Below are 18,956 nucleotides of genomic sequence, written 5' to 3' on the forward strand. Positions count from 1 at the left end.
ATACAGAACAATATCCACAGTACTTCCCCTTTTCTTCTTCTTTTTTTTTTAAAAAAAAAAAAAAAAAAAGGAAGGTTTTAACTTTGACACATCTCCAAAGCCAGCTTGGTATATTTGGGAATTTGGGTGTAGCTTCTCTTACTACTTCCTGCTGGAGGGGGGCGCTGTATCTTATGGGGACACAATGACAATTTTAGGATTATGGAGTAGTCCGTGAGGGTGTATCCTCTGAGTCAGCTACTACAAAGATGCAGAATTGTTTCTGGCTGGAGAGGCCATAGAAAATAAAGGATATCCTATTATGACCCCTTTCTAAACCAGTGAAATTTGCAACTGTGTTCTAAATACCTATCCTTATATTCATAGAAAGTAGAGCTCAAACACTTCACCAAAGAAGTTTCCTTTTGCAGCAAAGAGAAGAGTTCATTATAGGAATCCACAACTAGTCAAAATACATAGAAGAAGTGACATGGGGTGCCCAGCCCCTGCTCCAAATAGTGCCTCTACAGTACAACTCCAATACCTAAGGCTCAGGAAACATTGTGGAAGATGAGATAGAAAGATTGTAAAAGGAGGAGGACCAGGGAACTTGTGGCTAGATAATGTCCTCTATATTTGTCAGGGAGGTGCACCCATGAAGTCTTAATGATATGGTCACCTGAACAAGACTTGCATAATAACAAGATCAACTGACATTCCAGCATGGATAGAAGGCATTTCATAAAGCCTCACCTCTATATAAAGAGCTACAGACAACTTATGGTGACTAAGAGGGGCAGAATCAGTCTTTCTCTCCTTCCCTGACAATTTATCTAAAATTAGGTAGCCAGTTCTAAGCATGCATACATACATATATATATATATATATATATATATATATATATGTATGTATATTATATGCAGTAATCAAGTTTTGTGTGTGTGTGTGTGCGTGTGTGTGTGTGCAAGAAAGAAGAGATCATAAATTTGAGAGAGAGAAGGTGAATAAATGGGAAGATTTGAAATAAAGTATAAGTTGTAAAGAATGTAAATACAGTACTTATGTATTAAAAACTCAAAAATATGATGTTTTAGTTGAATAAAATCTAGCCTATGTACATTCTTGTGATATATAGTCTTATTTCCTACTATCTTTTATAACGATGTAGATATTTCTTTAATAGTGATAATGTTAGATGAAAATACTGTCATCATTCAGAATATACATGAGGACATATTTTCTCAAAGTAGACTGCATGGGGTTCAATTAGGGGCAGCATCATGAAAACTGGGAAGTCCTTTGAAATTCAGCCACTTTCTTATAAGTTGTTACTCCATCTTACAACCAAGTATTAGTCTTTTTAAAATAAAAATTGAGTTTCTGACATCTTTGGTGAAAGACCGCTAACAACCATTTCCTTATCTATACACTAGGCCAAAGGTATTACGTAAATTCTTTGAGTTTAGAGGCAAATAACTTTCCATTGTTCATCATAAAACATGAGGATTGGATATTTTCTACATTGATCATTAGGAATATAAGAAGAGGGAAGATTAGCAAGCAGTTATTGTATCTGGAGTCACTGCTTCTAAGAATGCTTATTAGCCTTATGACCCTGGATATAGATGGTAAATTAGGATAGCTAGTTCTTTCAAAATTCAAACTGGCTCAGTTTTGCATTGTTTACAAGGTTGATCAAGACTGGCAAAATGGAAAAATAATTGAAATGATCAAAATGGCAAAATGTTGGCTACTATAAAATGAATTCTTATGGAAAATTACCACAGGTAAAGCTCAGAAAGTGTTACTCTTAGACTTTTCCAAGGTCACCTTCACTTTTCCAAAAGAAGATCTTGAGAATTTCATTTCTGCCCTGAGCTGCTACAGGCCTTTCTTTCTTTCTTTCTTTCTTTCTTTTTTTATTCCTATAAGAAGGGTGAATTACGTTCTCAAACAAATTCTAAACATCTCTGTGAACAGCCAAGGACTATCCAGAAATGGTATTCTTGTAAATTCCACAGCACATGTTGTCAGTGCTGGATAATAGCAAAGATGTCTGCTAGGTAGCTCCCAACAATCCTCTAGCAAAATATTGTTAGCCAAGAAGTAAATATCTACTTCTATTTCCTCATTTGCTTATTGATGCCTCTTGACCTAAGTAACCAATTTTATATAACATATTGGGAGAAGAAAGGCTTTCTTTTCCATTTTTTTTCTGAGTTTCCAGAAGAGTTATTTTATAGCTTATAGCCAATAAAGCTCTTTCTCATTTTGATGTTTGGGTATATGATGTCCAAACTGTGATCATATTTAAATCCTAGAAGGATGTCTTTGCAGAGTGAGATCTTGAAATAACTGTAAAACTTCATGTTCTGAGAAACATTTATTCAGAATGATCATGTGGACTTATGCATGTGAGGAATAATAACATACCACATGGAGATGACTCCCAAGCACTTTGTGAAAATATATTATATGCAAATACAAATTTTAGAACACTGTGAAAATTTTAATAGCATGCTTTACCACATGAATATATTTACTTAGCCTCTCAATAAACTTTGTAGTCTGTACCAAATTCTCCTGTGCCATTTTTTGTTATTGCTATTATTTTTAACTCCATGAATTATTTATTATAGAAGGAAGTCATAATTTCATATAAAATTATTTTCTTAGTGGACATCTATTGTTTTAATTTGTCTTCCTCTGTAACCAGTGTCTTCAAGTTATTCAAATTTTACCCCATGTCCTTTGATTGAAAAATGCTATTATTGTCTATAGTACTCCATAGTCCTATAGATTACAATCAAAGAAGTCTTCTCATCCATGAGAGGATAAGGTGTCTCACATACTTAAAGAGGCAGAAAGGCAATTTCCTTGTAGATGAAACTCCTGATATTTAGAAGGGTCTAACTCTTCGCACTTCTATAAGGGTCTACCAAATAAGATCTGCATTTTCTTTGTCTTTCTACTGAGAAATGTCAAGTTACTGTCAAAGAGACTTTTGGCAGTCTTCAGGTCCCCAGACCCACCCTAAGACTAGCCCATTCTCTCCTTCTGTCTTTAGCTTTTCATGCTCTGAATTTTTACAAAAGGCAATGTTTAATTTTTGATTTGAGTATTTGCTAAGGTCTCTGTTATTCATAGTGATAATGAAGGAGGTTCAACGGTAGACCATGAGGTCTCTGAGAGGTGAACATCATGAATTCAGAGACAGACAAAGGGAAAAAAGAACAGTCACTTATCTATCATTTTGGTGAAGTTTTTATTCAAATCTTTTGTCTAGTTTCACTTGATTTTCTTTATGATTGCTAAGTTTTGTATGATACCTGTATATTTTAGTACCAGTTCATTTTCAGATATGTGCTTGGGAAAATTTTTCTTCAAGCCTGTGCCCAATCTCTTCACATCTTAACTACCTTTTGCAATGAAGGAGATTTTACCATTAGTGATGTGCAACTTACTGTTTTTTTTCATGAGCTATTTATTAGTTATTATATGAAAAATGTTTTCTAAACTCAAGATCTAGATATTTATATATGTTGTTTACTCATGTGCAACTTACTGTTTTTTCATGAGCTATTTATTAGTTATTACATGAAAAATGTTTTCTAAACTCAAGATCTAGGTATTTATATATGCTGTTTACTCATACTTGTACAGTCCATTCTTTTTACTTTAACTCAGTCATCTATTTTAGCAAGTTTTTGTACAATATATAGTATCAGCATATAAATTAACTTAGTGTGTATGTTTGTTCATCTTTGGTTTGTTAGCATGTGCATGCCTAGTTGAATAACACAGAGTCATTTTGTGAGCACAATTAGAGAAAATAGATATTTATTCCTTTAAGAATTATTAATTAAGCAATATATATATATAATGTACATTTTAGATTCGAGTATGGTCTAGTTTCCCTTGGTTACCCTTCTTACCAGACTCACTTAGCAAACTTCTTACCTGATTTATTCATGAAAGAATCTGGGAATTCCTCACTCTACATCAAATATGCAATTATTCTAAATGCTTTAATCATTTAGAAAAATACTTTGGTATGATGAAATCAATGCAGCACAAAAAGTTGTTTTCTTTTTTGGTGCCTTCATCTTTCTAGAGAGAATGACTTTAATGTCCAAATTTCTTTGTAGCTGTGTTGTCCTGTGAAATTTGGTTAGTGGACTCTGAATGTCCATTACATTTCTTATTTGATGCTTCATGTTGTTTTTTTGCCCACATTTGCCACATGCAAAATAAAAGTTTAATGACTCACTACAATGCTGAGCTATGAGAGGAAACCTTACTAGATCACTGAAGCCTTGAAAATGAGAACACCAAAGCCATTCGAGGAACATATCTGAACTCTATGCAAACAAACAAAGAAACAGAACAAACTTTAGTTTACTTTGAGTTCTCATTTATAGAATATGCAGAACAAAGCTTCCATTCTACTTCAACTATTCCTTGTTACAGTCTAAGAAATTTTAATCTATGGTTTAAAGCTATGGGTGAAGACATTTAAATGCTTATAGAAGCAATGATATTTGATTCTAAGGTTATCATATTATCTAATTGTTGATGAATTGAATGTTAATATTTGTATTCTACTTAGTGTGTTTCTCCTTGTTTCATTTAGCACATTTTTGCTGGGAAACATGTAGCCTACAAATGACATCAATGTATTTGTTTTCTTTTACTAAACAGGGATGAGTAAAGAAGTAGGTGAATTATGGAATGGAGTAAACAATACTCATTTATCTATGGACTTACCTTATTCTCCAATTAGAACTACAATATTGTAACTTATTTTTATATCCTCGTAACACTATGATGTTGAATAAATGTTCAATAAATATTTATCAAATAGTATTTTAGACTTACTCTTTTTCCACAAATATGCATGAATTTTATATACTCTTTTAAAAATAATTTTGTCTATATATTCATAGTTCCTCCACGGAGCCAAAATTGGATGGTGAATATGAAGAATTGTTTCCCATTCTCCTACAAGTATTTCTTGAGAAGAAAATGTACAAGCATTAGTGAGACTTAGAAATACCAAGAGAATTAGCAATCAAGTAGTTCAGTTTCTCTTTATTTTCATTAAAGAGGTGAAAGGCCTTTAGAGTTCATCAGACACTAAAAGTAATGATGCATCCTAATTAAGTAAATGTTCCGTTAGTTTTCTTGGTCGTACACTGTAAAAAAATATAAGGAGAAAAGGATTAAATTGTTTCATGCCCCTCTCTCCTTGATAATATACTTCCCTCAGCCCCATCTGCAGAAATCCTCTTGTGGTCTCTCTCTCTCTCTCTCTCTCTCTCTCTCTCTCTCTCTCTCTCTCTCTCTCTCCCTCTCTCCCTCTCTCTCTCTCTAATATTTCTTAAATTTCAACAGCATCTGTGCTTAATATTTCTATGCTTAGTGTCTTGTCTTCATCCTGGGATTGGTATTTTCCATATAGACTTCAGTTAATTGAATATGATTGTAGATGTAATAGTCTTATTAAATAAGAAACACAGAACCAAATGCAGAGTTAAAAGCCCAAGAGGTCAGAGCAGTAGCTAAGAGCTGAGACTAAAACTGCCTTCTTATCACTCGCTGTTGCTGCTGTCCTTCCCCTGAGAAAGAGACCTACTTCCTGTGTGTCTGTCGTTTTATTGACTTTCTGTTCTGCCTTCTCATTGGTTGTAAACCCAACCACATGACCTCCTCATCCCGGCCTGTCTATACAGACTTCCAGTTCTTTATGGTTGGTATTGAGATTAAAGGCATGTGTCTCCAAGCTGGCTATGTCTTTGAACACACAGACTCTGCCTGCCATGTGATCAGATTAAAGGCATGCACCACCACCGCAGGCTTCTGCTATGGCTTGCTAATATCTCTGACCCCCAGGCAACTTTATTTATTAACATACAAATAAAATCACATTTCAGCACAAATAAAATATCACCATATATGATTCTCACTTTCTCCTTCTGTCTCTCCCTCTCCTTCTCTGTCTTACATGATATTGTCTGTATCTGCTATACTGATACTATTTGAATATGAGTAAAGCTGTTTGCTCAGTACTATATTAAAACAAGTTAATGCAATCTATAGATTCTCAACACTTCAGTTTATTTGTAGAAAATAGTGTGATTTCTTGTCTTCCAGCATCTAAATGAGTACATTGCTTCTAGAAGCTTGAAGGAAGTTCTGTTTCCTTTCCTTTTCTAGATTCCAGAAGGTTCTCAGACAGAATGACCTGGCTGATCAAATTCAAAATAACTCCAGCCAATATTCTGCTCTTGCTGTCAACTCTGACTCATAGCCTATGCCTCCATTTTTGAGATTTATAGTTATAAACAAGAATGTCTTACACATCACAAGGTGCATATTATAAAACTTGTAAATCTATTTTTGTCATGAAAGGCAATATTCACAAATTTTGATTTTTAGAATGTGAATATTTTGAAATACAGATGTTTACTAATATAACGATTTGACAAAGTAAAATAAGTTAATCCTATAAATGCCAAATCACAAAAATCATATATAAACTAGCTTTATAATTCAGATTATATTAAAATATTTTATTTTTCTCTGAATATATTTTATTTCTACAAAGCTAATGAGTATTTTAAAGTTGCAGAACATACTAATGTAATTTAAAAAATCACTTAAAATTAATATTCCCACTTTAATTTTTCTTTTCAATACTAGAAGAAATGTAATATAGTGAATAAGAATAAGACATTGGAGGGCTGGTACAGAAGTTAAGAGTGAATACTGCTCTTACAGAGGACCTGAGTTCTATTTCTGACACCAGTCATGTGGGGCACAATAACCTATGTCTCTCGTTCCTGGGGTAGCCAAAGCATCTTGCCCTTGTGATCACTTACATTCACATGCACATCACCACACACACACACACACACACACACACACACACACACACACACACACACACACAATTAAAAAGAATAATAAATAAATAAAAATAAATAATTCAGTGACATCTCAGTAATTTATCTTTTTTTTTAATTTTAGAGATCGTAATATAATTAAAACATTTCTCCCTCAAAAACCTCCAACATCTTTTTTCTTACATTTATTTTCAAATTCATGACTTCTCCTTTCATTAATTGCTATTGCAAGAACATTTCTAAATACAACCCACTGAATCTGTGTAATGTTACTTCTATGTAGACTTTTAGAGGTGAATGTTAGTATTGGATAACAAATTGGTATGCTCCTCCCTGGGGGAGACTATTTCTCCTGTTTGCAGCATTTCTTGGTTGCCTTTATGTAGGTCCTTAGATTGAGTTGTTGCCTAGTCAGTTTTCCCTGTCCATAGTGGTCTTCTTATAAACTGGTTTCACTGTGTAACCTTAACGTTTTGATCAAATTTCCAGGATAATGTCACACGGAGGGGCCATTATTCGAGACTGTAGCCAGTGAAGTAAAAAAGAGAGCTGTCCTCTGTCTTTCTGTCTCTCTACTTTGTCTTCTTCCTGTTTTGGTAACAGTGGGAAAGGCTATGTAAATATCCAGTAAGGCTTCTATCTGCAATGCAGAAAGTAGACCCTCTCCAGGGACCACATTTACAAACAACTGGACCTGGAATTTCTTAGTCCCTACAGCTGAGAAAAATAAAGTTCTGTTGTCTTAGCCATCCAGTGTATGATGTGTATTCACAGCAGCTGGAAAAGACAGATTAAGACAGAAGTTAATAACTCATCTTCAATTTCTGTATACAATACTTCTCCATTTTCAAATAAGTACACTGATTTATTTCACAGCATGTAAAAAGATCAAGTTAATATCATGACTAGTCACATATTTATAAGTCAAGGGTTGCTTGTGAAGACTGTCGTTTCTAACAGGATTTGGCTTGCTGGGTCAATGTATAGCAACAATATTGTAAAAATATTTTGAAAAAGAATATTTTACTTGGTAACTATATTTCTACATATTTAGATAAATTAAATATAACAAGCATTATTTCAAATGCTGGAGAGTTTAATTAAGTACTTAGTTTCAGCCTTTAAAACAACATACATTGAGCTTTTCCTATGTGTTGAGTACTGTGTTAGATAATAGGAATAAACAAAGAGGAAGATGAAAACAGCATAAAAGAAAGACAAATGTGATTTTTTTTCATGTGGAAAGAGTAGTTAACGGTAAGTTATTTGAAATGCAATCAACTTATTGAGCACACAAACACATCCTGCAGTACAAACTCTACTCAAAAAACGTTTCTTGAAATGTTTCCTGAATCATAAAGAATGTTTTCAACTTAAACATTTTAATTTGGTAAGGCAACAGATTGGGACATTTAAAAATGTTTATACTTTGCCGGGCAGTTGTGTCACACTCCTTTAATTACAGCACTTGGGAGGCAAAGGTAGGTGTAATTCTGCATTTGAGGTCAGCCTAGTCTACAGAGTGAGTTTCAGGATAGCCAGGGCTACATAGAGAAACCCTGCATCAAAAAAAAAAAAAAAAAGGAAAAAGTTTAGATTTGATTTTTGTTGTTGTTCCTTTATAATTTATAACAGACATTTAACAAATAGATTTTGATGCTCACATTCACTTTTGGTTTGCTGTATAAATAAATAAATAAATAAATAAATAAATAAATAAATAAATAAATACTTGCATGAAATACTCAAATGTTGACATATATAAAAGATTGAAGTAAATTATAATGGCTTCCTTTTCTTCAGAATTTTAAATGATTAAAGTTTTGATAGTTTGTTATAAATTGGAAGGTTTTCTTTGATTACTTCAAGAAACCTGTTTTGTTCTGCATGTTTCCATTACATATTCATATATCTTTTATATGAGGGTTATTGGATCATGTTTCTCTCAATGCAATACTCCCATTTTCCATACGGATTAGAAATTTAAGAGGTAAATCAGATGTGCTTTAATGGAGTATTATATTGAAGGTAGCTAGACTTTCCACAATTTACAGTGTGAGGGAGAAATAGTCTAAAGACACTCCAACACATGTACAAACAGAAAACTGAAGGCACTCCATGGGAAATCAGTATTATAGTGTTAAAAACTTTCTCCTCATATGAGGGGTGGAGGAGTGTCTGTAGGATAAATTGGAACAGAAATAGAATTAGTAGCTTCCTAAATGCTCTGAGATAACTAGCTACACCTTATTGGTCTTTGTAGTTTTTTCACTTCTTTCCATTTATTCTCTATCTTAATCTCAAATGATGCCAGCTCTAAAAACTACTAAAGCATTTAATTGATAGAGAATTCACAGTAGCTAAAAGCCTGGAAAACTGCATCTCCAATCCCATAGATCCCTAGTTGGCATATGCTGACAATAACCATGTCACCTTGTACTTTTCATCTTCTTTGTAAGTATGAAAGGACAGACTAAATGATCCTTATAGACCATCTAGTTCCAACACATTTTTACTTAAGATTCAAATGCACAGAACCTGTTTATTTAACAGCATACTGATCTTATAAAATTAAATGCAGAGATTATAATACACAGAGGTACTAAAGAATCTTTGGACACTTTCAACAAGAAAGCTCTAAAGACAAAATAAACACAGCGAGGAGACTAAATTGAATAAATTTCAATATCTTAATGAGGACAAATATGCATGCATAAATTTGTGTCAAATATGATTCTTTTTTTATGCAAGTAACTATCTGTATATATATATATTTATATATATATAAATATCTGTATATATATATATATATATATATATATATATATAAAGAGAACCCTTCTTTAATGGGCTCATGTTTTCATATTTTGCTATAAATTAGATTTTAATGTTAAAAAGTAACCTAAAGCATATAGATATTTTTCTTTACAAGAAAACCACAACATGATTTCCTTAATAAAGTATTTATTTTGAGGAGACTGGTGAGACAACTAGGCAAAGTGAACACTTGCTATCAAGCCCTAAAGCTTAGGTCAATTCTGGAAGCCCACAAGGTGGAAAGAGGTAAATGGTTTCCCATGTGGACCATGGCTCAAGAGAGTGCGCACACACACACACACACACACACACACACACACACACACACAAAAAAAAAAAAAAAAAAAATCTAAAAGTAGTTAAAAGAATATATGTACCCTTCCTTTTGGGGGGTTCTGAACATCAAATCAAGAAATCCAGCTATATTCAGCATAGAGTATAATGCTACATTCTATTTTTAGCACTAAATCATTTGAATGTCCCCTTGGCAGATTTTTAGCAAGGTAATAGGTGAAATATATTGGATTGCAGCTATAAAGGAAGAAAAGACAGGGAGGCAAGGAAGACCCATCACTAATGTGAAGTCTGCTAAATGAATAGCTTCCAATGAACGTAGTGAAATGCGAGGAGAAATGCTCTTAACTCAAAATTAAAAAAAGCTGGCTTCTGACAGCACTGTAAAAACCACACTTGTTCTGAAGACAGAAGATGGAGGATATAATGTTTATGACACTATGAGGGGGTTGAGCTAAGTTATCATATGGTTTAATATCATATTCAGCCATGTAAATGAATAATACTTCGAATATTACAAAACTTTCCTGAAGTTTCTAAACTAAGTTTCAAAAGATGAGTATTTCTGCTCCTACATTATTTTAAATGTTTAAGAACAACATTACATTTCTTTTACACACACACACACACACACAACACACACACACACACACACACACACATACACTTGTTTATCTGTTGAGCCAAGGTCTTGCTACATAGCCTAGCTTGACCTTAAGATTATTGTCCTACTGCTTCATTTCTAGACTTCTGAAATTACAGAATACAAGTGTGCATCACTATGGATGACTATAAAATAAATTTTCGTTTCATTTGTCTGACTTAAGTCAAAATGGGTTCTCCATAAACAACACATTCTTTTTAACAGTCAGTTAGATACATGCTTTTGAATAACATTCTGTGGCCCTCATGGCAAGAAACTGTTGTCTGTATACTCCACAGTTGTTAAGCTGTATTTGCCATGAACATATCTCAAGATGTTGATTCTCTTTATGTGGCCTCAGATCCTCTTAGCAGAATTTATCAGCCTCTATAATAAACACGAAGATCACCCATCTTTTAGGAGAATTAGACAAGGAAGAAAAACTTCTACTCTGTCGCAGTATTGGGGCAGGTGTGCATCCTGAAAACAGAAAGAAAAGTTATGATAGCATGTCTTCACTTAATTTTTGCCTCTGACAGTCTTGTCATTATAAACACTATAGATTCTTGAGCATACACATATTATTGTTTTCTTCAATGGCATGACACCTAGCTATCTTTCTTTCTGTAGGTTATAGTACTGATTTCTACATTGTTGATTATCATAAAAGAAGTGTGTTTTTAGTCAATGGAATTCTAGTATATATTTCTGTTGAGGCTCAATTCATCTTAGACATGTATATTTGCACCAAGTAGCTTATCTTTTATTATTGACATTTGGGTATAAGGTGCTATGCCAGAATTAACAAGAGAGGGAAAAATTTAATGTAAATGATTTGCCAATGAAATCTATTTTATAATTCAAAATTGCAATGCTCTTTCTTTGATAGTCTCCTGTGGTGTTTTGTATCCAGAATAGTCAGCGTGCACTTGCGTTCCAAGTTCACGCAATTTGCAAGACTTGTTATTCTCCACATTTAGCAGAATGTAATAGCAGTACTATCAAGAGCTGCCCCTCCTCTTCCCAAGCGTGCACATGCACTCTCTTCAGGATAACTATGCACAGGTGGGGGTGCTATAGACTCTTGGCAAGCCAGAAGGTTGATCATGACCAGCAAATATTCACTTGGGACATACTCACTTGTATCAGATGTAGGAATTGGAACTAAAATGCATGCTTAATAAGAGATTTCTAGCGTTATCCTTTCTGTAAAACATGAAGAGATAACTATGGCTTTTTAGTACTATGGCTGAAAGAGTATTTAAAAAAAAAAACATAGCTAAAGTGTTCTCCTAGCATAAATAAAAATGAGTCGCTACCCCCTTATTCGCTTCATTTCCAGAAAAGAAAGAGTTAAAGGGGAGGGTGATCCTTAAATACACCTTCAGAAAGCAAAGATTGCTTTACCTGCCAATGTTTTAAAGCAGGCTAGGAAGGACCTGAAAGTGTTGATATTGTCTCCAAAGGCCCCTCCCCACTTCAGATCCACACTTGCTGGCTTCTACTCTTTCAGGAAAGAGGAAAAGAACATTTCCACTGACCCAGCTCCTCCGTGATTTACATACAGAGAGGAAATAAATGAATGGAGTGGGGGATGGGCTACTGAGAAGCAGAAAATAAGATTACTTACCAAGAACATTTTTTACCCACGGTAAATTCTTAGCCCTTCTATCACTCAGCAACTCAGTTTTTTACAACAAATAAATCGATTTCCAGGTTACCATCTCCTCCTATTTTTAAAACAGACAGATGCCTAATTTGTAAGCTTCAGGGTTCAGGAGCAAGACTGAGCTGGAGTCCAGGGCTAAAGATCCCTACCTGATTGTGATCTCTATACATCTTCTGGGTCACTCAGAGCATTTCTAAAGATGGGGACCCGGAATCTTCCCTAAGAAAAGATTTTGAGGAGCAGCGGGGTGATGTTCATTCTATGGTCAAAAAACAAATCACTTACAGAGTTAGCAGCCTTTCAGTCAAACAGGCAATTCCCCAGTGGCAGTAGATTTCCAAGTGGAGAGAAAAGAGTGAAAGACAAGAGAGCGGGTGGGGGAGAGGAAGCAGGGAAAGAAAGGGTGAGGAATAGGTTTAGGGAGGGAGTGGATGGGGGGGGCGAAAAATGGGGTCAGAGAAAGGAAAAAGGAGAAGAGATCGGGCTAATCTTACCCAATCGATCTGCTGATCAGGTGATCGTTTATGCGGTATCAGGACACGAAAATGACACGACAATGCAATCCAGAGCAAAGCCATTTCTCTACTTTAGCTGCATAACTGCAGGAATCAAATGCAAGGCAGACCCTGCACCAACCGACACTCCTGCAAACCTCTCACCCTACCCCCCAATGGACCGGTGTCAGTCCTCAGACTGTCCTAAAATCTAGCTTCTTAAAGCATGGTTTTGGCGCTGGGGCTCCGGATTCAAATCAATCGCCATAAACACAGGCAGCATGATTGATCAAGGAATTGGGACCTAGGAGAGATGCTGCCGCCTAGGCATCCCATCATCCACTCCTGGGTCCCCTTGCTTAATCCTCCAAAGCATAGCGCCCTCAAAACCTGCAAGCGACTAGAGCCTTCAACCATTCATCTCCCAGCCCTTGTCAATGCAAAAACCGCTGAGGATTTGATCAAGGCAATGTGGCCGGTCCTGCTTGCTTATTTGGGGTGTGGGTTTGTGTCAGGTTTTCTTATTACGCCTCCCTCAGTTGCTGCGAGAGAAAGGGTTTCAGGGAACTGCTAGTGAAATGCACTGATGGAGTACTATTAATCCTAATGATAACGTTCCCGGAGCAGGTAAACTCTGAAAAGAACTGCGAGTGGGAAGACCCTGCAGGATTTCCGAAGCGGTGCACTCCTGAATTCTCATTGGATCGTCCCCAGCAGCCTAAGTCACTGCCGCTGCTCTCTGAGGATGACTACAGCCTAGCTCGCTCACTAGTTCTCTACTCCCTGTCTTCAACACATCCTGTTACTTTTCTTTGCAGATCTGTTTGTGTTATGCATCTTGTTCTCGTGCATTATCCAGCTTCTCTCTTTCCTCACTGTGTGGGGACATATGGTTTGGTAAATTTGTTCGGCTGAGGATCATCACAGAAAAGGTCCCCACTGCTACCTGTCCCCAGTTAAAAAACGCACTTCTTTAACCTTTTACTTCCTTTACTATGAGGATCTTGGCCCCTGAATAACTGGCTTTCATTTGGTTAGAAGCCATCAGGAACCGCTGAATACTTTCTGAGTCCTGCTGCCCTGCAGCCCACAGATCTACACTGCTGTGGAAGACCATGGAATATTTGCTTGAATCCTGGATGTATTTTTCTCACAGTCATCTTGCTTCATGAAATTTCCTCTGGTAAGTATCTCTGCACATGTGATGAGCAGCTAGTAACTTGTTACTAGTGTTAATATTTTTTAAAATATGCACTACTTCTCTCTTCTCTCTCTCTCTCTCTCTCTCTCTCTCTCTCTCTCTCTCTCTCTCTCTCTCTCTCCTCTTCTCTCTCTGTCTCTGTCTCTCTCTGTCTCTGTCTCTCTCTCTCTCTCTCTCTCTCTCTCTCTCTCTCTCTCTCTCTCTCTCCTCTTCTCTCTCTGTCTCTGTCTCTCTCTGTCTCTGTCTCTCTCTCTCTCTCTCTCTCTCTCTCTCTCTCTCTCTCTCTCTCTCTCTCTCTCTCCCTGCCTGTTTTGCATAGTTACTTTCAGATTGCAAGTACTTATGTGACCATTAGTATATGCTGGAATTAGTAATATGTAGCACCTGCAATGACTTGCCCCAATATATCCTTCTTAAAAAAAAAAAAAAGTCCCTATTTATATTCCAAGTTTCTATCAGGTAATGTGGACATCACCTCCCCCCAATTTACTGCTCTTGGAACACAGTGTTGTACCATTGAAAAGGACATTTTTTTGCTGTTAGTTTCTGAAAATGCCTGAAGGAGAGATGACTACTTCTGGGTTTAAGAAAGTTCACTAGTCTCTCTGAGGTTCAGAAGGCTGTCCAGGTCGATGTGTGCTTGCTCCTCTCATCCTAAGTGTGTGAATGGCTGAGAGAGGACTTTGGTAAAATGTGTCTCTACAGATTGAATAGGATCCTGAGCACTAACATGCATGGTAAGAAAAGGAGTCTGAGTTTTGAGGGCACAATTCTTATACAATATCCTCAGCATACATGGGCACATTATATTGCCCATCGTGCTTCCTGTTTAGGCAGCATATTGCAATGCATTTCAGGTTTTGTGAATTATGCTGGTGAACAGTTAATTGGTCAGGGAGGTCTCCTTTCAGATGAAGAGAGCTATCAGAAGCCACTGATTATCTGGGTTCTAATACATTGAAATTCAGGGAGGGACTTTACATGAAAAATGTAATTGCCTCACTCCTCGCACTTGCCCACCCCTGCCCTCAGTTTTTAATAAGTATGTTAATATGGTCCTTGCCTTGTGCTTTCACGAACATTTCTATGGGCTTTAACTGATGATCACTTCCTATTCCACCTCGTTGTGTTGAGAAACACTTAAATGTTGGCTTTTACTTCACATTGGGGCAAGTGTTTAGTGATTATCAAACACAAATCTGCATGTGTCAGTCATCTGTAGAGCACCAGGAGAGATTTTCTGTGATTATCCCCCCCCCCCAAAAAAAAATAAGGACAAGTTTCTGCAATGTTCCCCTTTATTGGGCTGGATGGAGGTGAGGTTCTATTGTTCAAGCCTCTCTTCCCTAAGTTTTTTTTTTTTTGGGGGGGGGGTTCTTTTTAATTTCTGGGAAAGAACTATTCCAGTCATTGATGGCTGCTGCGACAATTTAGGCAATGATTTCTTTCTTTTTAATTCAAAAGCCTTTTAAGCTTCCAGACATAAAAGTACTCCAGCTGCAGCATCGCCCCATCCCCCTCCTCTCAGATTCCAGGGCTCTCCCCCTTGCCTCCCGCCGAGTGGGAGAGGGACTGGGGTTGACACAGTGGTCCGCACCTCTTGGCGTCCCTCACCCAGAGCTAGTTTCTACCTGCTGTCTTTGCCAGTTCGGTCCCTCCTGCCTGACAAGCCAGTGCCATTAGCGTCCGTGACTTCATTTGAAGAGACGAGGCTTTGGTGTAATTCGCCAATTCAAATATCCTCTCTAGAGGACTACTGCTGTTGCGCAAGGGTGGAGGGAGGGAGAGAGAGAAAGGAGAAAAACTTTCAGTGCAGTCAGACCGTTTTCTGCTTAATCAGTGTGGCACAGTGAGGCACAGACATTCGCTGTCTAGGTAAGTACGTTTTGCTGTGTTAGAACCCCGAGCTCAGCCTTGTCTGAGGGAAACTGACACAAGAGACAGGCTTTCGCAGCCAAGGATGCTTTAACTAGAGGGTTAGCAACAGGCGACTGTGTCTGGAGATTTCGCGGCTGCTCCGAGCTACCTCTAAGCCTCCTGGGTTCTGGGGAGATAGAGGGCAAAGCGCCTGCTTGCCTGGCTGGCCCAGGGCTGGTGAGGGAGCGCGAGGGTGGGGATAGAGTCCCCGACCCGCTGGCGAAGGCTGCGCTCTCAACCCTGCGGCTCCGGGTGGACATTTGTAGCCCAGGAGAGTGGGCACACAAGGGTTTTGCAACCTCCCGCAACGCCTGTTGTCCGGTCTTTCTGGGCCCCCAAATCTCCTCTGTGGGAAAGACAGGCTTGCTTTTTTTCTGCAATCTCTTAACATTTTTTTCTGCGTTGCAATTTCTTTATTATTTTCCTGAGCTGAATCCTAAGCACATTGCGCGATGCTTCTCCAGGTTGATTGTTTTAAAAAGCCCTGATCGCTGTCTTTATCTGTTTGTTTAGTAGGGCTTAGGATAACTGAAGGACTTTTTTAGATCAATGTTAAAGTATTGCTAATCATCATCACTCTTTCCTTTCCTTCCTTCACTAACTCACAGAATCCGGAGGGAGGCAGGGTAAAGTGAGTTGGCTTTTAACTTGGAGCCAGGGCTTGGAAAGCAATGTTATCCGCAATCCCAGGCGTAGGGGAGCTGCATGTTTATATTAAAGCCACTGTAAAGTTCTCACTTTTGTATTGCTCACCCCCTTTTGCTGGAGGTGGGGGTGAGAGGAAAGAAGACCCAGTCCTGGGCGCTCTGCTCCGGAGGTGACCACCAGGGAGGGGGTGAGGCTTCAGGGCTGCGGGTTTCATGCTGCGTCTGTAGCCAAACAGTGGCAGAGAGTTGGAGTCTTTGATGCCTGTTCTCCCAGTCCCTCAGAGTTGAAACAGAAAGCCTCCTACTTGAGGTCCAGAACGTGATCAGTCCTTCGGAGCAGGGACCTCCTTGTAAGTGGAGCATGGCTGGGAGATGCAGTGTAAGCTCTATTTGAAAGGGTAAAATGCACTTTCCCTGCTGTGTGAGCTGCCAAACAGCTGTTAGAAAAGAGGAGGAGGTGACCAGGGTTACAAATTAACCCTAGCTTGCTTGCAAAGGACAGCCAGCCAAATGTATGTAAGCTAAGAAGAAAGCCCCAAGCTGTAAAGCTGTCACAGTGTGGAGACAGATGATTCAGATTCTGGGGACTTTTGATTTGTTTGTCATCATGCAGTTAACCAGGTAAGGACTGAATGTCTATATGATATCATCAACTGTCTGTTTGACCCATCTTGTGATGAGATTTTCATTTCAAACTACAGAATACATACATTTTCAGATGGTCCTAACATCTACAACTTCTTAATATTCACAGTCATGAGTACATTTAATAACATTTGAAGACTTGATGTGAATTCATTTAAATGTTTAATGTGGTTTTATTTAAACGTTAGACAGTGATAGAAAAATCATAAAATGGATCTAGGTGAAAGGCAGCGACTGGGAGGGTAGAGAGTTAGAGGAAGAGGTGGATAGTCTTAGTGAAATATGGAAGAGGCAGTTACAGAAATGCCTTAAACTGCTCCCATTGCTGGGGTCACACACCTTTTCTATGCAGAGGGTGACTGGAGCACTATTAAGGGCCTCTTGAACTAGGAAAGTAGTTTTGACTCTTTGTGGACATTCTTGTTCTATTTTGTCAGTCTGTAAAACAAAATTGCTAGGGTTTGGCATTGGGTTGGTTTAGAAAATTGAAGGAGGAGGAGGAAGTTGCCCAAAGGCTGAGTTTTTACATGAACCTGGTGCAAACACCTTAAAGTCTAAGAAAAATGGATGAAAAACTGAAAAAAAAATGAGAGGAAAATTATGGGAACACACCTCAAATAAATCTCTTTTTATTCAAAGTTGATTGGTAAATTGAGCAATCAGTAGATTTTTTCCACTCTCAGATTTAATTCAATTAAAATGACAATATATCTGCATGGTCTAATGCTTTATTATTAGTGTTCTCATTTTGTTATATTGTGGGTACAGTTGAAGGAACTAAGAATTTGCAGAAAGTGAAGCACAAAATCCAACAAATTAATAAGGCACCATCATAAACCATGCAGTTACTAATAGCATTTTGTCAAAAAAATTATCCTTACAATTCAGTGGAAATAATTTTAGTGCTTACATTTATTGATGTGGACCCCTGGTTCAATATTTTTCCGGCTTGTAAAGCTCACTGATAAAATATTGAATAAATAAGAATAATTGCAACTTTGGGTTGGAAAATTGCAAAGTTATAATACTTTTTTTTCTTTTAGTTTGAGGCATAAAGTAGTTTTTAATCACACAAGAGAAAGTCTTCACACATTTCAGTTTGTCAATTCTTTTGTATTTTAGTCTCTGCAGTTTTATTATAATAAACATACTCATTGTATCTCTGTGTGGATATGCACGTCTGTGTCCAGTTTTGGATTGATGGAGAAGACATTTATGTCAAATATTAATTTAAACAATAACCTTGAAGTGAAATATGTAGGATATCATATAATGATCAATTTAATTTACTTTTAACAGGATCAGATATGATATAATCCTCTCATGAGCTATTTTGTTTTAGGAAACCCAATATTGTAGTATAAAAGTATGATTTATAAATTATGACACCTGTTGATTATTTTCAATAAAATTATTGGTGTACTACAGCTAAGTAAGTAAGATATATGTTGAAAGAAGTCTCTATATTTAAGTGTAAGTGTTCAGATACATATTATATAAACATGCACATGTTATCCTTACCATTAACTGTGCTACTAGATTGGTGTGTTATTAAATGCAAAACAATTGCCTTCCTGAATGGTTCTTCATAGGTGTCTCTCTGCAAGAGGGAACTGAAACACAGTCTTTGGCCTTCTAAACTTTGATGCTTCATTGTAAAACTCTGTCAAGGCCCTTTCTTTTTGCTATCGTTTTATTGTGTTCCTATTATTATTAAACTGAAAAAATACTGATTAGAGCAAGA

At 37.0% G+C, this 18,956-nt stretch overlaps 1 protein-coding gene and 1 long non-coding RNA gene across 4 annotated transcripts in view; one reads left to right on the forward strand and one right to left on the reverse strand.

Annotated features, from left to right (window-relative positions):
• Window positions 1-6,979: 6,979 nt before the first annotated feature.
• LOC128109768 (uncharacterized) lies at window positions 6,980-13,351 on the reverse strand. The gene is made up of 3 exons (XR_008217922.1): window positions 12,803-13,351; window positions 8,314-8,444; window positions 6,980-7,662 (listed from the first exon to the last, which is right to left on the reverse strand). It is a non-coding gene; the product is annotated as an uncharacterized LOC128109768 (long non-coding RNA).
• Window positions 13,352-13,520: 169 nt separating this feature from the next.
• Window positions 13,521-18,956, forward strand: part of Brinp3 (BMP/retinoic acid inducible neural specific 3) — a 373,866-nt gene continuing 368,430 nt past the window's right edge. Inside the window, exon 1 of one of the 3 annotated variants that reach the window (XM_052737127.1) lies at window positions 13,521-13,985. The gene's annotated coding sequence lies outside the window, so the exon portion shown is untranslated. Of the gene's footprint in view, window positions 13,986-15,572; window positions 15,879-16,690; window positions 17,189-18,956 lie in introns of those variants that run through there. The other 2 variants (XM_052737128.1, XM_052737129.1) reach the window with 2 other exon arrangements.

This window comes from Peromyscus californicus, unplaced genomic scaffold (genome assembly GCF_007827085.1).
Source record: "Peromyscus californicus insignis strain IS unplaced genomic scaffold, ASM782708v3 Scaffold_14__1_contigs__length_90479793_seg_2, whole genome shotgun sequence".
NCBI classification, from domain to species: Eukaryota; Metazoa; Chordata; class Mammalia; order Rodentia; family Cricetidae; genus Peromyscus; species Peromyscus californicus.